Source organism: Calypte anna, chromosome 2 (genome assembly GCF_003957555.1).
Source record: "Calypte anna isolate BGI_N300 chromosome 2, bCalAnn1_v1.p, whole genome shotgun sequence".
NCBI lineage: Eukaryota > Metazoa > Chordata > Aves > Apodiformes > Trochilidae > Calypte > Calypte anna.
Window position 1 is genome coordinate 127554929 of NC_044245.1, and position 20160 is coordinate 127575088.

Here is a 20160-nt window from a genome sequence, read left to right on the forward strand (position 1 = left end):
TTTGCTTTTGATAGTATTTTACAACTACTGGTGGGGATACCTTCTATATCCTCCATTTGCCTTCACTCATTTCCTCATTGCAGGCAGTTTTGTGTATAGCAGACTCTTAAAATGTGACACATGCAGCAAGGAGAATAGTCTTGTTATGAAAACTTTCTAATTAGACTCTTAAACTCATGTCCCTGTACTTAAAACAATTCTGGAGTGAGAGGATGCTCTGTAACCATTTCTTTAAACAGAAAAATTATACTTTGTTTATGGGCTTTGTTAGATTTCATAGCTAGGAAATCTGATTTGATAGGACTTGCCAATGCCAGACTTTTTATATAGCATCACTAGACAGACTGTTCAGTTTTATTGTCCTTATACCTACTTGAGGGCAGCATTTAAGTTGCCTCACAGCTTAATTGCAAAATTAATCCAGTCAGGTCTGTATAAATGTCACATCACATGATGCTGAAAGACAGGAAGAACACCTAATGGAAAACAGGGAAATCATTGACGTTACCAGGAAAGCAGCCCATGAGCTGACACACAACTGTGTAATAAGCTCAGTTTCACTCAAACTCTGGGTATTAATGATCCAGGTCAGCCTCTATGACTTTGTTAGAGTTGTTGCAAGCCTGGAATCATTAAATATGTAGGTCTTTGCTGTTGCCTGCCCCTAGTATTTCCTTGTCCACTGGTGGCTCAGCAACTGGGCTAATATAAGAATACTGTTTTCCAGGATTTTATGGTTGATTAAAATGGCTAATTTTAATCAGTTAGTGCTCCTGGTTTTAGGCAGCTGGGAGAAGAGTGAATTGTGCTTCCCTTAGAGCAGCCTCTTCTAGAGACAGGGAAAGGCAAAGGTTTATCAGCTGCTGTACTGGAGCTGTAGCATTGCAGATGAGGGGGCTTATTGCTCCTGCTAAGCAGCAAGGTGTATTAACCTGTACAGTATGCTATATTAGTACACTTCTACAACTCTGCCACTTGGAAAGTAGTTCAAATGTCCCTGCAAAAGTCAGTATTATCCTAAGGATATAGTTGCTGCCTGTTGAGGGCAGATACCTCATGAGCTTTAGGACACCTAAACATGGATACTTCTCAGTGCCTGTGATACTGAGCTTTGAAGCTTCTACAGGTGGAGCTGTGTCTAGTGCACTCTGTTGTATTTCAATAGCAATTCAAGCACACTCCACTCCTATATTGAACTCAATATTAAGTGTAATAGAAGGTTAGTTACCTTGTGCACAGGCAGTTAAAATTAGGTGTTTTCTGGAGGCAAGCCTCATCCTTTTCAGTGTATTCAAGGATGCAGTGGTCCTGCAGTTTTTGCATCTGCCACTTGTGCATAACAACTCTATCTAGGTTTTTAAATTCAGGTATGCTAGGTACTACACTGCAAATAGCCCTCTTTAGAGGCCTATTTTTACCCTTTAGTCCTTTAGGTGTATGGAAGTGCATCTCAAGGTCATTGTCCTCTTTATAGTCTTGTGTAGACCTACACAGCCTGTGTAGGATTTAGGTGCCTTCGCCATTCTCCTGTGTCGCAATTGCACCAAGAATTCCCTTTATTTTTCTTGTTACAGAGCCCTGCCAGTGTTTAACTGTTGTAAATGAGCAACATAAGGTCTCTTTGCTTTAACCTTTAAAGCCTGCATTTGCAAGTGTTCAGCATTCCTTCTAGCTAGAATAACTAGGAACCTGTAAAGCAAAGCTTATGACTCAACTGTGCACAGTAATTGATGTTCTATTCATTCTACTAAAACTCAATTGCAAGAACAGCCCTATAGGAAAGATGAGGTAGGACTTACCTAGTTTCCCTTTGTCTGCAAGAGAAACAAATTGCTGAATTGTGGAGAAAATGCCTTTTTATTGAAATTGTCCAGCTTGCAAAAAACTAAAACATTAATAATTCAGGAGGAATATAACTTTTAGTTGATAGTACAGAAGGGAAAGGGGTCTTCTAGTAGGCTGTTCTGCAGGATGTTAATGAGTCAATGGAAGGCAGAATTCTGCCAAACTGCAAGCTGGTGACTGATCTTGACACAGATGCCATTCAGTGCTCAGCAAACACTGACCTGGGAGTTTGAGAAGCAGTCCAGCTCAATGTCAGAAAGGTAGATAAACATAAAATTTGTAGGTATTTCATATATACCTGACAGTATTTGGGGTTTTTAATTTTTTTTTCCTTGTTTAAAGAATCTATATATAAAGATACTGACTTCCTACAGCTGGGGAAGGCTACTGACTGCTTCTGGTACTATATCAAGAGTATTTAAGAAGCTACTGTGAAAGTCCAATAGACCAAAAACTACAAGGAGGAAAGAAAGTAATGAGATTAGGCCTCCAAAATAACAAAATCCTTCCAGGTTGGTAGCTGGCAAGGAGCCAAGTTGGTACTACTGCATTTTAAAGCTACTGCAGCAAGCAACATTTTGTGAATTAAAATCAAGCGATGGCAAGAGTTGAAACACTTTGAATATGTCATTAATTAGTAAAAGACAACTTGGATGATTTTGATTCCTCCTGTATTTGCTAACCTGAATTAAAATAGAAATATCAGAATACTCTGTGCCCTATTTACTGGTACAGCAGCTCACAGGAGCCTTTGAAGTGTGTCACAGCTGTGAGATTAAAAGCTCAGTTCTGAAGTCAGGGAATCATGAAAGTCCCTTTGATAAGAGATCAAGTATTCCCAGGGTGCCAGTTGGAAGGGTGCATGGAAGCTCTCACTTGGTGCAGCAGCTTACTTAAAAAAATAACCAACACCACAAGATCTGTCTGGCTAATGAAAGGACAGAAGAAGCACATTGTGATCTGGGAGGCAGTGACTGAAGTGGCAGTGAGCAGTTTGGACACAAGTTACAACAGCAACCAAAAGTGTAATCTTTCAGTAGAAGACAGAAATACAATGAATGTGAATCCTAAAAGAAATATATCAGGATAAAGTAGGAAAATGGAAAGGTGGTGGTGGTGGGGGAATCATGTCATAATGTGTCTTTGAGGTTGAAATCGTACACAGGAAACAAAACATGTCATAAAACACTTGCAGAGGTCAGCACAACAATCTACAGTTATGTCAGAGATAGCTGTGAAAAGCAAGTTCTTGTATTGGTTATGTTTGGTGGCATGGTCCTGCTCAAAAAACTCATCAGGCTCTATGTGATCAGAAATGGAAGAATGCCTGAGCTGAAAACCAAAAAAAGCTGCTGCTTCTTTAAGGTGAACAAAGTACAGGTGCTGCTTGGATTTTTTTAAAATGAGGTTTACTTGAGTGTTTTTGTGCAAAGGTGAAAACAGAGACAAAAGCTAAAGACAAATGTATGGGTGGAGGGAATTTTAAAAAAAACAAGTCCTGTGCACTTTACAACACAGCATCTTTCTGATTTTTACACTGTCACGGCACCTCAGTGCAGAAGAGAGAAAAGCAGCAGTCAGTGAGGAAGGAAGAAAAAGTTCAGAATGACAGCAGAAGAATGGAAAACCAGAGCTGAGGAGAACCCATTGAAAGGAAAAACAGAAGTGGCACACTAGTTTATTTAGCTGCTTTAATCCCATTTTTCTAGGGTAACACACTGTCAATAATCTAGCATGTCTTTTATGTTGTATTGCTGTCTAGTGAGGGTTATTTTTCTCTATTCCCTTTTTTCATCTGTTTGTCACTTCATATTTTTTTCCGTCAAAATCTCCTGGTTTGAATGATGACTGTATGATTTTTTCAGAGCTTTTTGGGCCCTAAGGCTATGCTTGCAGGCTGTGTAGACAAAAGCACCTATATGCTGACATTTCCATGGTAGGTAAAATGTAAAACCGGAGGTTTTTCTTTCATACACTACAGCAGTTGCTCCCCAAATGAATACTATTCATTGTGGCATTCCCTTGTTCAACAAGTTTTTCTAGTTCTCTATACTTCAGTGAATGCTGCTATCCTGCAGGCAAAATACAGAGTTTGCTTTGTCTGTCTTAAATCAGTTTTACCCAAGAGAAGAGGGTGCATTCCTTAAACAAAATGTCCTCAGGGCACTCAGCAGAGCCTGCCAAGGCATCAGACACACTTGGGTCAACTGCACCGACAGTAAATAGTCAGATGATGGAGTTGTTTGCTAAAATGGGAGCAGCACACCATGCCTGGCAGCTACAGCTTCGCAGTCAGTTAATTAATTTTTATCATAAGATAGGTTTTTTCTGGTATTTAATATCCAAAAACTTCCTCTGAGATAAATTTAGTTACCAAAATACCCCACTGGTGTGAATTTGGTAGAAGAGTAAGTCCATATTGATGATGTGATTGTTTGGGCAGAACCTGCCAGAAAGTAGGTCCAACAACATTTGGACTTTGCAATAGAGAATTGTTAAATTACAGACTGCATAAAGCAAAAGTTCTGGAATAAAAAAAAAATAATAATTGACATAAGCAGGGGCAATAGTACATCCAGAACTAAAAGCAAACCAGGCCAGGAATGTAAAACCTAAGGATAATTAAAAACTAGAGTCAGCTCTTAGGCATAATAATTGAATGGACAATAATATGTATTATGACAATAAAAACATTTGTGGTCTGGATGAAAGTTTGTAAAATGTGAAATTATTCCACCTGAAGAAGAAAAAAGCCCAAAACAACCAGAAAATCTCAACAATAAAAAATACATCTTTTACATTGTAAGTTCAAAATTTTCCTGTAAAAGAGAGGTAAAGAAAAAAAAATCTAGTAATCACTAATAAGGACTGAGAAAATATTTGATCAAATCGATACAAGTTTTGACCTACTCCTATTTTTAAAAAACAGAGACCTATGCAAGACGTGTATTTACAGATGTATTTGTAGGAGACTTAAGAAGCAGTGTATGTTACAATGGCTGCAAAAGGCATCTTGGATTCCAAATTAGTTTTTATTTTTATATGCTTAATTTAATTTGCAAGCATGCCCACAGCTGAGTTTTCTGAATTAGTCTTCAGAGAATCAGTGAAGAACAACAGTACAAGTTCTTTAGTTGCTAATTTCCTTAAAATTTCCATCAAAATAAACCAATATTTTGTCACTTGACAATTTAAATAAAGCGTTCTATATCTGCAAACTCCTTTCAAGCACTTTACATCAGCTTTTTGCTATTCATTCCCCATGATCTGTAATTGGCACTTGAGTAAAAAAAAAAAAAAAAAAAAAAAAAGGCAAAATAAAGAGGAAATTGTGGTTTGAAATTTTCTTAAGTCAAACTATTAAAAAAATGGCTGTGCAGTTCTTAAATGCAAGGCAGGCAAGTTCTGAATCTCATAATAGTATTTTTGCAGAGTGGTTGATGTTGGCAGGGATCTCTGGAGATCATTTAGTCCAACTTTCCTGCTCACCTCCCCATGTCAGTTAGAGAAAAATTGCCTTCACAGCTAAACCTGAATGAAACAAAGCTTTGTGGAGGTCAAGAGAAGCTTGGACAGAACAAGTCTGATAAGCCTCAGTCCTAAGGTCTTGCAAACTCAGTACAAAGCTTATGGCCTGTTGCTAGCACTGGCTGTGCTCTACTAACAGCCCTATGTGCTTACAAAGTCCATGCTGGCTGCTCCCAGTCAGGTCCTTCAGATGTTTTGAGGTGGTGCCCAGGAATACTGCTCCATCACCCTCCAAGGGACAGAGATGAGCCTGACCAGCCTGTAGTTCCCTGTTCTGCTCCCTTGAAGACACGAGTGACTCTCTCCTATTCAGGAACCTCTCCTGATCACCATGGCTCTTCAAAGGTAATTGACAGTGGCCTCACAATGACACCATCCAGCACTCTCAGGAGATGTGGATGCATTCCATGGGGCCACATGAGGATTCAGATCCCACTATTTTTTAAACGATTCCTTAACTTGATCTTCTCTTGTTCTAGACTTTCTCACAGGTTTCAGGAGCATGCAATTGCTGCAGGCTGGTCTTGCTAGTGAAAAACAGAGCAAAGAAGGCACTGACCACTTTCTCCATGTGCTTTGTTAATAGCTCCCTTTACCCCACTGAGCAGCAGGTGGATATTGTATTTGGTCTTCACTTTGCAGCTGATATATTTGTAGAAGCCCACCTTACTGCCTTCCACATGCCTTGCCTGATTCAGGTCCCAATGGGTTTTGGCTTTGCTAGCCCTGTTCCTACACACTTAGGAAGTGTTTCTATGTTTCTTGCAGCTCACCCACCTTCTCTCTTTTACCTCTTGTATGTATGTTTTTTATATATAAGTTTTTTCAGGGTCTCCTTGTTCATCCTTTCGGCCAACCCCTGCCTTGACTGACTCCCTACACATTGACATGGATCATTCTGGAGCTAGAGGAGGTGACACTTTAAAACCAACCATCTCTCCAGTTCCCCTCTCCTCTCTAAAGATGCATAGCACAGATTTTTTCCAAGTTAATACCTTAAGAGGCCACAATTTGCTCTCCTGAAGTCTAGGGTTTCATCCTGATATTTACCTTGTTCTCTCCTTGTGGGATCCTCCACCACTTCAGGGTCCCTGCAGCCAAGGCTGTCCCTGACCATCACATCCCCTATGAGTTCTTCCTTGGCTATAGTTGCAGGGTCCAGCAAAATTATTCCCCTTGTCTATCAGCTCTCGAATCATCTTTGGACATTCTCACCAATGCACTCCAGCAACCCCAAGGCTGCTTTTGACCTTCTGGGCTGACCTGCAAGGTAAGAATCATGGCAGGGAAGAATTTTGTTAGGGTGTAAAAATTCAGCAGGTAATCAATCTCCTATAAACCAATCTTGATTCCTGTGAAGGTACTTGTTTCTGAATAATGCAACAAGAAAAAAAAAATAATAGCATCAGACAGATAAAAATGGAATCCTGGCTACATAAAATGAATGTATAAAGAAGCAGGAAAAAACATGCTGCTTTTAGAAACAAGAAAGGGAGCTGAAAATCGAGCTAACACTCATTTACATGAAAGAAATCTTGAATGAAATCCTAGGTCAAGAGAAATCCTTTCTGGTTCTCATGAGGCATTTGGATGCATTTTTTGTGTCTCTGACAGATAAGGATTTTATTCCCGGTTCTGCCAGGTGTGACTGGTTAACCATAGGCAAGTTGCCCATGATCAGGTTTTGAAACCCAGCCACTTAATTTGCTAACCTCAGGCTCTGGGTTACAGTTTCAAATCCTGTGCCCACACAGGCTCAGAGGACACATGCACCCTTCTGGCTTCAAATGGCTCTCTGAAGAAAAGCAAGCAAGAGAAGTCACAACTGAACAAGCACTTTGCACACATGTCCTTGTTTCTCAGTTTGTCATTTGTACTCTTCTACAGATGTTTATAGACATAAAGTAGTAATGAAGCTATTCATAAAATCACTGCCAAGCTAAACTAAACTTTGTTGGTTAAACTGAAATTAGCACAGTACATTCAAAATGCAAATTGCTGTTATACATTCATATACTAACTTTAATTCACTATGCAAAGCTTTCTTCTAACCTTTGCTGGTTTTTTTCAGCATCCTGCAGTAGTCCCCAGGGACCCAATTTCACTTAATCACACTTTGCTGCCTGGGCAAAATGTGTTTGGCATCATAACTAATTGAGTTTAAAAAAAGCCAAACCAGGGTACAGTAACACAGTGATTGGCCTGTTTGATTAGTTAGATGCTTTTATTTGATTTTATAGGCTCATCTTGCCGGCAGTTAGGCTTTGATGTTCCTTCTTTGGGGTTCCTTTCCAGTCACAAAACATCTGTTCTGCATGTAATTGGGAAAAGTTAGGATAATGTCATTAGGCAAAGAGTGGGAAATCTTCCGGGTGGGAATTTAGCAGAAAGAAACACCGTTTCTTTTATCAAGCTGAGATTATTCACTATCTGTTTAAATCGGGAGCTGCAGCTCTTTTTCTAAGGAATGATTTGCAAATTGAGCTCCTCCTTGTGGGTAATGTTTGTAGCACATCGCTGGGCAAATGCCGAGCTTTAGGAATAGCAAATCGTTAATGATTAACATGTAAAAAAGCATTTCAGTCGTGTCTCAACACCTACTTCACACCTGGTGCTCATGTGCAATCGCAGGAGACAGAAGGTTGCCCACTGTCCTTCAATTAATTTGGAATTAATTTTACATTAGCTGGAGAGCTGCTGACAGCACCAGGCATGAAAGCAGCAAGACCCTGAAACCTTATTCTGTGTCCAGAATGAAAACGAAATGGTGGTTACCCAATCTGCCCACGTGATTTCATGGTGATTTTTCAGTAAAATACTATTTTTTGGTTTTGTGTTTTGCTTGTTTGTTTGCTTGTTTATTTCCAGTAAAGCTGAAGTTACGTGCTGTGTTTTCAACCCTTAAAATATAACATCTGAATGCTGTGTTGAAAATTATGGATCCTGTTGAAGTGGAAACTCCTCCTGTTCAAGTCTGAAAAAATCATTTTTTACCTTAATAGAATTCTATGGACCCTTGTTATATGCATTTTATCTACGAAGCTTTATCTTCTTATATTTATTTCAAATTACAAAACATCTGTTCTTTTCTCTGAGAGCAACCAGAGGAGTCAACAAGCCATTGACCTTAATCTCCCATGGGGATGTAACAGTACATCCTTGGGACATGGTGATGACCATAGTGATGTTGTAATTTTCCTATCTGACAGCTCTGGTAGCTCTCCAAACAAATTCTGAATTAATTTTCAATTATCCTAGGGGAATTTCTATAGGTCTATCAGATAGGATGGAGAGGTGTCAGTCTCCAGTAGGGTTTTCTTCCTCTATAGTGAAAACAGTTCCAAAGGATGGAAAATGTAGTCCAGCAACATTAAAACAAAACAATACAAAACAAAAAAACACCACAAAAAAGCAAAATATAAACTATGTAAAAAAGCAAAGGGTGGGAGAAGGATAAAGCATAAGCCAAAATGAAAACTGAAAGCTTTAAATTAGGAAATTTTAGGGTCCCATTTTAGGGTCCCATTTAGGGACCCATTTTAGGGTCACTTTTATACCCAAAACCAAGCACTTGTGTCAGAGACTCATATCATGTGTCTTTGGTATGGCAACAATACAGCCTGAATCATTTTAAATTAGGACTCATTAAGGCAAGAGTCCTCTCAATAATTTTTTTCTTCTTTTTTTTAACAAGACATTTAAAATGAATGTTATATTGTGGAACACACATGTACACCTAACCTGCCATCAACCTTCCTAAGTGTGCCATAGCTTGGCTCAAGCCCTCAGTAAGAGAAGTAAGTTCACCACTGTGGCCTGGACGTTATTTTGACGCTTGGATATTGGCAATTTTCACCACAGTGTATGTTCTGCAGGTGCTTCTGGTGACAATACCTTCATTATTTAATAAACAGGAATATTTTCTTATGATTAACTTGAAGTGCTGTTTGTTTCCAGCAGTTTTAAGATAATACTAATATAGTGTTCAAAGGCTAATGCAAGGCCTGTCTCAGCACCTTGACCTATTTCTGAGTATTCAGCACATTCTGAAGCTTTATATTATATTGAATGTCATTAATTTATATTAGTTCACATTTTAGTGAATTAGGTCCATCCTTTCTGCAGGATCTGTCACATCTTGTTTTAAAGAGTCAGACCTGATCTTCTCTCACATGTCCCCATCAGTTCAGAGCTACTGCTTTGCAGGGTCCCAGCACCATACATGTTACTGAGCACTCTCCATGACCCTGGGGATAGTCTGGGGTTTTAATGGCTTTCCCAGTGCTTTCCTCAGATACCCTGTTGGGGTCTGAAAGCTGTGCTGAGGAGTGTGAAGGGATAATCTCAGTAAAACCCTCATCATTGGCTTCTACAGATTTCTCCTCAGATTTACCTCATCTACCAAAGTTCTGGAGAACCAGATTCTTTCCTCTTGTATGAAAAGGAGTGCTATTTCATAGCAAGGCTCTAAGAAAATAGGGAATCTATCATTTTCCTGGACTTACTATCCATATCACAATTGGCATGTGGATATATGAATAACAGAATCATACAACAGGTTGGAAGAGACTTCAAAAGACCATGTGGTCCAGGCTTTTGTGGTAAAGGGAGCCCAGATGAGATTATCTTGCATCCTGTCCAATCACTCTTGAAAACTTCCAGCAATGGGAATCTACCATGTCCCTAGGGAGGTTGTTCTAGTGAATGACTGTTCTTACTGAAAACAAATCTCTCTTATATTGAGATGAAACCTAATGGTTATGTCTGAGTGTGCCTATGATGGTCACTATGCCTGCCTGGGTCAACAGTGTGTGAGCAGTGAGGTGTAGCAAGTGAGGTGTAGCATCCATCCCGTCAGCCATGGTGGGGTAAGAGTCCTGCCTGGTGAGAAGTGAGTCTGGGAAAGAGCTGTCTATTCAAAACCAAACTACTTCATTGCCTTCTTGACCTTCTGGCAGAGATTTTACCTAAGATCATTATATAAACAAGCTAAAACCATCAGCAGAACCATGAACTTCAAGTCCTACTGACAATATCTCATAGTGAAAGCAAGGATATAACAATGGTAGAGATGCTCAAAGGTTGACCAGCATCATAATTTTGCACTGGAAAGTGCTAATTTCTTAAACTGTGTGTTATAATACTAAAGACCTATTTTAAAATGTTCACATATCCTACTTCAACACTTCTGAGTGAAGTTTTTATAAAGCTTCATTTTCAAACTAAGTTTCATTAAAATTAAATCCCAACTGAAAGAAGAATTTTGATCATAACAAGGAAAACAGGAAAAGATACATCCTATCTAAAGTTATTCCTTTGCAGGCTTTCTGTGTTTAAGTCAACTTGGAACTATGACTTGTGCTCCTGTTTTGGGTGGATGTTACTGTGGAAGAGGAAATAATTTTCAGTTTGCCTCTAATTGACTGTGGTTTTGCATTGTATGCAAATATATGCAACATAAGAAATTATTACAATAATATACTTTTCTACTCTTTTTAAACTCTAGGTCTTCATATGCTTATATTGTTATACACAGAAGTTGGGCTTCTTTCATTTCCTCTGGGATGTTGCTTGTTTTGTCAGTGCAATGGGAAAAAAAGTGTGAGAGCATTCTTGTCCTGCAGTAGTAAGGTGACAACAGCACTATGAGCTGCAAGACCATGTTTTGGTGCAGCCTTTTGCTGGGTGAACTGCAGGCACTTTCCCATTTTTAATCTTTTGGCTGCATGACTACACGGTCCTCATTTTCCACTCCATTATTGCACCTTCAAGTTACCCTCCTCTGCTCCAGAAATGGAATGGAGCAAATCTCTCCAGTCCTTTGAGCTACTCCTGCTTCTCTCAGTTTCTTTCTGTAGCCCTCAGCTGTTGTCCATGCAGAAGCTGAGATACCAAGATATGCAAACTCACCTGTAAGCCTGAACAAACCTGGAAGGTTGCCATGGTGGCTACACCCATTGGCAGCTGTAAGGCTGGTTGTTGATTTCTTCCTGTTCCTTGCAGGAACCATTCAAAATATGCTCCATGCTTACTCAGCATTAACTGTTGTTGCTATCCACAGAATTTTAATGAGGAAGCTCTCCCAGGACAGAGTTTGGGAAATGCTTAATAAATAGGTACTTAGATCCATAAGGCAGCCACTGGCTGCCACTGCAGTGTAAATACTCAATGCTACTAATAGAATCATAGAATCATAGAATCATAGAATTGGCTGGGTTGGAAGGGACCTCAGAGATCATCGAGTCCAACCCTTGACCCACCGTTGCGGTTACCAGACCATGGCACTGAGTGCCACATCCAGTCTCTTTTTAAATATCTCCAGGGACGGAGAATCTACCACCTCACCGGGCAGTCCATTCCAATGCTTGATCACTCTCTCCGTGAAGAAATTCTTTCTAATATCTAACCTAAACTTCCCCTGGCACAACTTAAGACCATGCCCTCTTGTCTTGTTGAAAGTCGTCTGGCAAAAGAGCCCAACCCCCACCTGGCTACACCCTCCTTTCAGGTAGTTGTAGACAGCGATGAGGTCTCCCCTGAGCCGCCTCTTCTTTAGGCTGAACAGCCCCAGCTCTCTCAGCCTCTCCTCATAGGGTCTGTGCTCGAGTCCCTTCACCAGCCTGGTTGCCCTCCTTTGGACCTGCTCCAGGACCTCAATATCCTTCCTGAACTGAGGGGCCCAGAACTGGACACAGTACTTGAGGTGTGGCCTCTCCAGGGCTGAGTACAGGGGCAGAATCACTTTCTTGGACCTGCTGGTGACGCTGTTTCTGATACAGGCCAGGATGCCATTGGCCTTCTTGGCCACCTGGGCACACTGCTGGCTCATGTTCAGCTTCCTGTCAATCCAGACTCCCAGGTCCTGTTCTGCCTGGCTGCTCTCCAGCCACTCTGTGCCCAGCCTGGAGCTCTCCATGGGGCTGTTGTGGCCAAAGTGCAGGACCCAGCACTTGGCTGTGTTAAACCTCATCCCATTGGAATCAGCCCAACTCTCCAGTCTGTCCAGGTCCCTCTGCAGAGCCCTCCTGCCTTCCAGGTGATCGACACTCCCCCCCAGCTTAGTGTCGTCTGCGAATTTGCTGATGATGGACTCAATCCCCTCATCTAAATCATCAATGAAGATATCAAACAGAACTGATAGCAACCAATGTGGTCAGAGTCCTACCCTGCAAACAGTAATCCTCATTTTTTAAAGCAAGCGTATCCAAAGTCAATATAGGGAATAGCTAGAAGCCTTGAAAAAATGTTTTAAAAATATGAGATCCTACAACCTGCTCAGAATATATATTTCATCAGGATGCTTGGAGAAGCTTTGATTGCAGTGGAGATAATCACAACACTCCCTAGAAATATTTTAGCTGAACACAGAAGCAGATATCATATTGGGAAGCTTCTCCTCTGGAGAACCCTGACAGCTCTGGCAGAGCTCAGCAATGTAGAATGGAGTTTCATAGGAAATTATTTTATTTTATGTGGAAAAACAAAAACATATACTCAAGCATTCCTGTATGCCCAAGATCTGTCTGTATCATTTACGACTGACAAAGAATGACTTTGACTGGCATTCTCGGGAAAGAGACCTCATTTCTTTTGGAAATGTAGCAGCCCCTGGAAGGACACCAGTGGGATTTGCAGTGTTGATTTTTACAGCTCTAAGGAGCAAAGCAGTGAAGGAACTGCATTGCAGCTCATATGCCTTGGGTACAATTTCTCCCAATAATGAGCATCACAGGACATCACAGACTTTAAAGGTTGCCATTCAAAGTAGCAGATGCAAAAAGTGATTTAGGTATCATAAAGTTACTGAAGTGCAACCCAGAAAGATTAAGGACAGTACAGTCATAGAACAATTTGGGTTGGAAGGCACCTTACACATCATCCATTTCCAACCCCCTGCCATAGGCAGGGACACCTCCCACCAGACCAGGTTGCTCAGAGCCCCATCCAACCTGGCCTTGCACATTTCCAGGGAGGGGGCATCCACATAATCTGAAGTTACCACTGACTTGTGACACAGGTTTGGTTCCTTCCTTCCCTTTTAAATGATGCTGAGCAATTTGGCCAACTGCTTACTCAAAAGTGTCTATCTGGTGCCTAGGAATATTATTTTCCCCGGGGAAATAACCGGGTTTTTTCCTGTTCTTCACATCTAGCTCATTGCTGGGGGTCCTCTGGTGCCATCCCTGCCAGCCTGCAGCGGGGTTTTGATCATGCCAGAAGAGGCAAACACGTTTGTGAGCGATTTCCTTCTCCTTGACTAGACCTCAGCTGGGGAAAAAGAAGCCAGACAGGGGGCAGCATCTGCTCAGCCAGAGCCCGGCCCAGAGCCACCCAACTCCGGCGCTGCTCCCGGTGCGGTCCGGGGAGGCTGCAGGGGAAAAAAATCACCCGTGGTCGCTTGGGTGCAATCGCTTGGGTAGTTTTGTGAGCGAGAGGAAGAGATTTATGATTCTTTTTGATAAGCTGCGGTAGATTCTGTGGTGGGGGGGGATCAAAGTAACAACAGCCCCAGCAGTGACGTTAGGATGGAGGTATCAAAATGGTCTGTGGAAGGAAACCTACAGCTGCAGAAGCAATTTAACATTCATGGCTAGAAAACTGGATGATAAAAAAATGTTAAAAGAAGTGGGGACAATAAATGGAACATCTGACTGTGGACTTAGTAGCATCATGTGTTATCTAGAGCACTGATTTCAGTTGAAGCAGCTCAGAAAGTGACAACTAGTCCAGTTTACTGCTAATCCAACAGTTACTTCTTCTCATATATTTATATAGGCTTTGTTTCCTTCTGATAGATAGGGTTGTTTATGGAAGGACACAAAGAGATGCAAATTGTTATGATAATTTGAGTAACATCATTCCTGTGATGTTTTTTTCTTCATCTGCTGACAGAAGAAGCCATAGATTAAGGTTTGAATTGCACAAAGAATTGAATCTGTTTCTGAGCCTTTGCTGATAGATACTGTACAAAAGGGAACAATGACAGCTCCTTTCTAGATCATGAGTACCTAAAAATTGGTTTCTAACAGTCAGTGTCACCAATCCTGAGGACCTTTGTAGACCTGAGCCTGTGAAGAGCAATTAACATCTCTCACAGGTAGTTTATTCTTTCTTGCATATTATTCTCAAGAGAACTGTGAGCAGTGAAGCATTTGGTCCTTGAGAGTGTCAGCCTTTGTCACCTCCCCCCAGCACAGATGTCAGGCTCCAGCACAAGACAGGCCCCTGCTCTAAGGCCCCAGCTCTTCTTACTGGTGAGTTGCAGGTGCTGGATATTTCTACTACAGTCTTTTTCTGGATGGAAGTTACACAGCAGCTCTGCAACAGTTCTCATTGCACTGGAAGAGGGGCTGTGGTGCTGAGCACTGGCTAGAGACCCACAGTCTTGAGCCCAGGTGAACTCTCCACCCTTCCTCCCCAGCCCCTGAGGCTCTGGGCACACATTTAGCCATCTGTTGGCCAGGTGAGAAACCTGGCAGGTTGGTGCCTGCAGCATTAAAGCAACTGATTGATGTGAAAAGGTCTGTACTGTGCCCAAAGGAAAGGTGTCAGCCACAGTGCCTGTCTTCATGTGGTCTGTGGTGGTCCCAGTCTGTGCCCATCCTCCAGAGCTAAGGATGGAGGATCCCTGGGAAGCCAGGGCAGGCTTCTGGGCTGGCACTGGTTGGCCTGCAGCGGGGATGGTGCAGAGCTCTCCAACATCTGTTTAAAGAGGTGATGACCTTGTTGCCACTCCTCCCCTGTGTTAGCACACCAGGACTCATAAAGCAACACACCATTACAGCCCAGATGTTTCCTCAGCCAGGGTTGGACATCTGATAGGGTCTCCTTCCCAACCTGCTGGAATGCAAGGAGGGTTTGCCATTACTTGAAGTGGGAACAGGTTTTGCCCTGGCTTTATTCAGAAATGAATTTGGACAGAGTGGAGGTATCTAGTCCAGAAGTAATTTAGTCCTGGTTCTTCCTCATCATTTCCCTTGAGCTCTCATGCTGCCTGCTGAGATATTCTCAGTCCAGAACAGCACGTACAGGGTTTCCCTCACAGCCAGGTCAGATTAGGGGCATTAGCTGGGGTGGTGCTGATGCACCAAGTCCAGAAGATACAGAACATATATGTCTGTGAAAAAAGGGCATGACAGCACAAAGTGCCATCAGGGCTGCTGCATTCTCACTGCTGTTGGACTGTGTCTGCCTCTTATCTGTGACTGCTTAATATAAACATCATAATCTCTCAAGAGGGAGCCACAGTGCTCCCTCATCCCTGTCAAATGCCCTTACTCAAACCATCATGTTTTCTTTAAGTCTCCCCAGTCCCTTTCTATCTCATGTCCCACATCTCTCCTATCCAACCCTGAAATAGGATGCAATTCTAACAGAAGGAGGGTTTGTGTCCCTGTCTCCTCTCCTCTGCTTTAGCAGTTATTGAAGCTTCCTGGGAGCTAGCTGATATTTTGAGCTCTCACCTCACCTCTTGCTTTCCAAAGGAGTACTCACCTTGTGGTAGTCAAGAGAGGCAAAAAGAGGTGCCACTTCAAAAGAAAACAGTGAATCATGATCCATTCTTTGAAAGAAATTATGTAAGTGCCTTCTCTCTAAAGGTTTCCCTGACTTTTTGTCCCCTAGGAGTACAAGTATCTACTTGCAGAACTGAATTAATCCTCTCAGATCCTTAGATCTGCAGCCTTCTTCCTACACCTTGTTTTTTATTAATAGAAGGTTAGATGTCAGACATCTCTGAAGAAATATCCAGAAACCCCCTACTCAAAGACACCTAACCATATGGTGTATGGACATCCAATTTGTTACAAGGAATCCCGTGTGCTACTCAGCAAGTTCTGTACCGCTCAAATTCCCCACTGTTTCCTTGGGATTTGGGTGTTTGTGTTACTATTTGTGTTGTTTGTTCTGGGGTTTTTTTTTCATAAGTTTTCTATTTAAAAGTGTTTGTTGGTTGTAGACCCACTATGCAGCTGTTCTAAACTTCTTGCTGGGTTAAGCCAAGTGAAGCCATTGGCTTTGTATAAGGCATGCAGTTTCTCCAGCCACCTTTGCGATCCATCACTTATCTCTAGCTTTTTAGTGGCCTCCAACTAGTCCATCTTCATGTTCCAATATAGAGAAAAATGCATTACATTAAAAAGAAATAACTATTTCTGGTTCTTTTCCTTTCATAAAGTGAAAGAGAAGTGTTCATAGCAGTTAATGGAATATGGTGGTTGGTTATAACAAAGCAGTGTTATGACTTACTCAATGCTGAGGCTGTTGTACAGTAGGTGTTACCTATCCCAGTAATGGGGGCATAGTGAAATTAAGTATAGAATTTTTTTCCCAATGAATTAACAAGTAAGCATTTGTAAGATCAAATGCTTATATCATTCTCTATAAAGTTAATTAAATTCAAGTAGCTTACACTGCATGATTGGAATCCTAAACTTCAGCTGCATGTGTTTAATTTTTCCATATACAGGCCAGGTCAACAAAATTAATAAATATCCAGTATATCCTACCACATTGCAAGCATGTTCTTTTTCACATTCAATTTTAATTAGGACCAAACTACTGTGAATCATTTGAAAGGTGCTTGGGACCCATTTTAATGACATGCTTTGTCTGTTTTTCCGTGCAAATTTTAGCTGGTGTCCTCATGGAGAAGATAATTAGCAATATACAAATATGTTCCTCAGAAAGCAAAGTTGTCTTTGTTACTTAGTGAAACAAAAAAAGACACACATGGCTCTCATTCAAGCATGGTAATTTTCTAGTGAGTAGGTATGCACATGAACAACTGAAATAAAATGTTCTGTATCTTTCTTCTGGTTTGTTACTCAGGTGCAATGTGTGAATTTAGACATTAAAAGAGAGGGGATTCTTCTCCTGCAGTCAAGGTACATGCTAGAAGAAGCCACGTCCCACCCACAGCTGCTAAAAAGGAAACAGCAGCTCTGAGCTGTGTCTGGAGGTGTCTCCATTGGGCACTGGGGACACACTGTCCTGTGCCTCTCTGCCCAGGGGGATGTCACCAGCCACTGCCCAACACAAGTTTTTAAATCAGAATTTCTTCTATCCACATTCCTAAAGCAGTCACAATCATGAAAACAATGATAGTTTGCATTAAAAAATACATTGTATGTCAGTGTAGGTGAGTTGAACCTGTTTAGAAAGGACAGGCTGCCTTCACTCTGCTCTCTGGTGTGCTTGTTGCCCTATGCACGAGCTGCTGCATTATCTTTTGCTCTAATACATATGGAAGTGCTTTACTACCAACCTAAGATAATAACAATTGGCTTTTTTTTATCTTCTTTAAGAGAATTTACAGACTTTTTGCACTTTTCTAAAAATGTACTGGAGGAAGACGCTGTAATTCCAGAGAATGGAACAAAGTCCTATGTCCTACTTCGAGTTCTTGTTCTTTATTAATCAGGGCAAGAGTTCTCTGCTCCAGAATAATTCCTTACTGCCTTGATTGCTATATCTTTTCCCAGTTCATTTACAAATAGGACTCCTACCATGGTAAAAGTGAAACACTTCACTACAAACTGCTTCACCAGCAGATCAAATTATCTCTCTCAATCAATCTTCTGTGTGGGGCTCTCCAGATGGCTCTTCTTTCTTGGTTGCTGCTGATACACTGTGCTGTTGTGCAAGCTAACCCCTCTCATTAATTCTGCCTGGTTGTTTTTGTCAGCATGACTTGCTAGAATGCAGACAGAGCCAAAGTTTGCAAAAATTTCCATGCGACTGAAGGGCATTCTGCAGGGAGGAGACGTGAGAGAAGTCATCTTTTATTAGTGCAAGTGTTTGAACACAACATACAGAAAAAAGTACAGAAGTGGCAGATTCTTTAGCTTCTGCTTTTTCTGCAGGGGTGAGCCCTTTGTCAAGGAGTCAAAGTGAGTTTCATGAAAATTGAGAGAAACTCTTTAACTCTTGGAGTTCTAGGAATGCCCTGTGAGTTGCAAACAACTTTCTTTTCTGAGATTTTATATTTCAGCAGGTGGCTTTCTGTATGTACAAGTGCCTCACACCTAACAAACGAGCCCTTTTCCCTGGGCCTTTGAAGGCAGCTTCTGCCAGAACCTCCTCCGTGGTGCTGGTGCAAGTTGACCATCTGTGCAGGGTGAATCCTTTAAGCTTGTTGTCAGTCATATAGGAGCCATGGTGGGGTGGGTGGGAGGCCTTCTCCCTAGTCCTACTAAAGTCAGAGGAAGGACTCCCATTAACTTCAACAGGCCATGGATCAGTGCCTGTGGGAAACTATTTAATAAATCCCAGCTTGCCTTGAGCAGCCTAATAATGCCTATGGTTCTTATAACTTACTAAGATATGTTTTTATACAAATCCATTCTTTGCTTCAGTTTTTCTAGGATTTCTTGGAAGAATAAGGTCACCATTTTAGGCTAAAATCTGGAATCTTGGAGATTAGGAGAAGAAACTGGTGGTAGGTCCAGTATTTTCTCTCATGCAGCTGTTTTTATTTGTGAAGAATGTAAATAGCTCTTTTTTTTCCCCAGAGCACATCTGGGAGCAAGAAGGGTAAAACCCTCTTGCATCTAGCACCAAAATCTTCTTGCAAAGTAATTTCTATGCCTTTTAACAAATGAACTCCCGTGCCTGTCCACAATGGTGCTTTTGTCTGAACTTGTGCAGTCTGCTTGCTTTTTCTACCAGTATAGATGAAATCCTCACAGCACTTCCATGAGTGGCAATTTCCCTACTTATCACTTCCTGTTTAGCCTCTACTTAAGGTTAATATTAAGGTTAATATTCAGCTCCTGGGGAAAGTGACCATTTGGTGTTCTGTATTTATACATCAGGGGTCTCTTGGTCCACCACAATGACAACAACAGTAATAGCAAAAATTAAACCACAATGCTCCTAGTTTCTTGCTACTGTGCCCACCACCTCCACTGCCTGGTCCTCCTCTGCTATCCCTGTCTCAGGTGATTTTCCAGCTGCAAGAGAACTGATGGGGTGGCTGTTGCCAGCTACATGTCCCAAAGAAGGAGTTAACTAGAAGGTGTCAAAAGGGTAAGGAAAGTTGACAGCAGAACTGAAAGGGTCTGTAATGTTTCTGGCCATTTCTTTCCCAGCTGAAGCCCACAAGAGTCTGAGAGACATGATTTAGGTCTGGAGGGCACGAATGCACACTCTCCAAGAGGAAGGAGGGAAAGGTCCTGGCCAGTATCAGCAGAGCTCTCCTTGTGCATGTGGGCAGCTTGATTTGAACTGCAAAGTAGTTTCTGAGAAGGATCGATCTATTAATGTGAGGATATAAAAAAAGAAATGCTTGTCAAGTCTGCTGCTGACAGGACTTCCCATCTTAAAGCTTTGTAAGTAAGGGGGGAAGACTTTCTGGAAATAAATTGTTTTCCTTGAAGAGTGACTTGGCACCAAGGAAAGAATTCACTGTGTTTGGACTGACCTGTCAGAAGGTGATTTTGGACTCGTTGCTCTTGCTTATCCTGCTGGAGCGTGGGGTTGATTTGTGAACGTGCAGTGTTTACAGAGGGGAACGTGAGGTGGTCACATCCAAAGAGGAGACTTACTGTTTGTCAGTGTAGTTTCTCTGAAAGAAAGATTATAGGCAAGCATTTGTCATATACCTTGGGTGCCAGCCTAATTCTGAGGACTTGTGGTGTTCATTATAATGGCACATTGCATTCCTTAGTGCTGGGAGATCGTTTTATCACAGCATTTGAAGTACCAACTGAAACCCAAGTAGAAACTTATTAATTGCTGGGGGGAAGATCATAATGTACCATGCTGAATGAGAGCTCAGGGCACAGC